This window comes from Kryptolebias marmoratus, linkage group LG14 (genome assembly GCF_001649575.2).
Source record: "Kryptolebias marmoratus isolate JLee-2015 linkage group LG14, ASM164957v2, whole genome shotgun sequence".
Classification (NCBI taxonomy): domain Eukaryota; kingdom Metazoa; phylum Chordata; class Actinopteri; order Cyprinodontiformes; family Rivulidae; genus Kryptolebias; species Kryptolebias marmoratus.
The window spans coordinates 24,826,729-24,829,597 of record NC_051443.1 but is presented as its reverse complement, the minus strand read 5'-3'; the positions used below and the strand labels follow the sequence as shown (position 1 = coordinate 24,829,597).

General features: G+C 55.1%; 1 protein-coding gene across 1 annotated transcript in view; it reads right to left on the bottom strand.

The window, feature by feature from the left end:
• LOC108245748 (ephrin-A5b) overlaps positions 1 to 2,869 on the bottom strand; it is a 65,177-nt gene that overhangs the window by 8,316 nt on the left and 53,992 nt on the right. The window lies entirely within an intron of this gene.

Below are 2,869 nucleotides of genomic sequence, written 5' to 3'. Positions count from 1 at the left end.
CTCTTCTTCGTAGACATTGAGTTTGGCTGCAGCTGCACACAGTTGCAGCGCCTCCTACAGGAAACTGGTGGAGCTACGCAGAGAACCACGCCGTTCAAAAGCCTTGTTTGGATTCATGTTTTTATAAAACACTGAGGTCCGGACCTCGGTGGACTCGGGGGGGTGCTGGCCCGACCCGTCACACATGAGTGATCTGCTGCTGCCTAATGAGAAAATACAAATCAGCTGATCTGGGGCCAGGTGGGGCTGAGAGACGAGCTGCTGGTGGAACAGGAGGCGTGTGACCGTCTCATGGTCTGCCGGGGGGAGGAGGGGGGATCACAGACTGTAGACGGGCTGCAGGATCAGCGGAGCTTCCTGCCGGGTTCAAACGAAACCACAGAACAGCAACGAGTGTCTGTTGAGTGTCAACACCTGTGTTGACGAGTCGGGTTCGGATCCTGAGCGCCCCCCTCCTCCCAGCAGACATTTTTGTTCCCTGCTGGTTTGTGCGTGTGGTTCAGCACGCCGCCCGGCAGGAAGTGTAGGTTTCACGAGCTGCTTCCTCCACGAAGAGCCGCCTGCGTGTCGGCCATCTTTTTAAGCTCAGAGGTTTCAAAGTTTTACTGGAAGAGCCGCGAAGACGGCCTCAAGCTGCTTCTCAGAGGAAGCAAAATGGCTCCGTTAAAGCTCGTAGCCACGCCCACAACAACTCCTGACCAATCACGCGACAGTTAGAGCTGGGAGGAACAGTTCGGCCCGGGGCCTCGTGTCGAGAAGCGGCGAACGGAACTACGAGAACAAAAACGATGCCATGATGGAGTCTGACAGCAGCTGCACTCACATCTGGGCCGTTCCCGGATGACCCCGCCCCCTTCCACGACAGGATAAAGCTCCTTCCACAGAATCAGGTCGACTCAGTGATGGAGACAAACAACAGCTATCAGAGGATGAACAGTCATCTCCACCTCTTATTAAAGATCTTATTGCTCCATATTTTGCTAACAGAGCTCTTCGCTCTCAGGCTGCAGGTTTCCTTCTGGTTCCTAAAGGTTCTAACAGCAGAACAGGAGGCGGAGCTTCCAGTTCTCAGGCTGACTTCCTGTCTGATAAATCCTATAGTTCTGCTGCTGGAGGACAAACTGTCCACATGTCCTCACTCTGCTGCTCTCCATGTTTGTATTTGTAACGGTTTGTCTTTCCTCCCACAGAAACCACACCTGGACCCGTCATTCTGTTCGTCTCCGTCTCTTTCCTGTCCTGAGCCTGGTTCTGGTTCTGCTGGTAAACGGGAGTCACCTCCGGTGGTCCTCCTGAACAGAAACGGGTCACACGGGGAGGGGGGGGGGGCAGCTCTCTAGGGTTCCTCCACCCAGAGAGAACCGAAGAACCGTTCCAGGCTGCTACGTCAACCACAGCCTCCGGGGGGCGCCGTTTGAAACCAGGCCGCTCACCAGATGGGGTCTGTCCATCCTGGTGACCCTGACACGGCCCCGGACCCACCCCCCACCTGTCCCATCATTCACAGCCCCGCCGCCGCCGGGAGGTTAATCACACACACACAGATTTAAACCCAACGTGTCCTCCGGACGGCTCGGTCCAACTGGGCGCTGACGGAGAAGCGGAGCCTGTTGACTCCAGGAAGCCCGGCGGGAGGTCCTGACGGTGCAGAACCTCTAACCCGTCTCATCCGGTCTCATTCCTGTTCGCACGGGAAGAACGGGAACGCCGGCGCAGAGCAGCCGAGTTTCACGGCTCGAAATCCACCCACTGGACGAACCTTCGGAGCGAAACAGGAATACAAACGCCTCCTTAGATATCTAACCTTCCATTTAATACCTCTCCTTCAAACCAGAGGGGTCCAATCCTGGTCCTCAGGGCCACCATCCTGCAGGTTTTCCTTGTTCCTCTGCTCCAACACACCTGATCTGAATCAATGGGTGATTAACAGGCTTCTGCAGAACATGAAGAGATGATTTAACCGTGAAGCAGGTGTGTTGGAGCAGAGGAACATGCAGGATGGTGGACCAGGATTGGACACCCCTGGTCTAAACCAAGCTCTTAATTCCACCTCCCGTCTCCGTCTCATCCTTCGCTTCAACCCTGACTTTAAACTCCCGTTCCCCACGAGAGACGGACAGAAAACTCTCTCCTCTCTGCCCTTCGTCGCTTCTCTCCTCATCCTCGGTCCGTCCACCTGCCGGGAACAGAAGCTCCACCTGCGACTCCTTCGTGGCTAAAAGGGAGTCTGGAACAAAGACTCGGAGTCTGTGCGTGCCGGGGACGAGTCTCAGCTACTACCACGCCCGAGCTGCAGCCATTTCTGTGTTCGCCAAGGTCCCTTAGCTGCGTCGGCCATCTTAAACCAAGCAAATCATTTTGTAGATCGAGGGATTACTTTCTGACCGTTCTTGGCAGCAGGTGATAATAAATAAATAAATTAAATAAAAACAGGAGGGCTAATGTCAGCTAATCAGGAGGGGCATTTTTCCAAGTAAAAACAAAAACAAACGAACCCCCCCCCTCTCCCTGCAGCCAATCAGAGCCAGCCTGAGTCCATCGGGGTCACCTGACCTTTCCTGATGAATCTTTCCCAAACTGACAGAAGTGATTCTCCTGCTGTCCGACACGGATGGAGCCGGGTAATTACTGACGGCGCTGCTGTGGAGTCAGGGAGGTCAGAGCTGCAGCGGGGGGGGGGGGACCAGACTGAACCCCCAGGGCCCGACAGAACCGCTCACACACCCTGTGTGCAGGGCTCCCATTGATTCCACCGAGGTCCGGACCTCAGTGTTTTATAAAAACATGAATCCAAACAAGGCTTCTGAACGGCGTGGTTCTCTGCGTAGCTCCACCAGTTTCCTGTAGGAGGCGCTGCAACTGTGTGCAG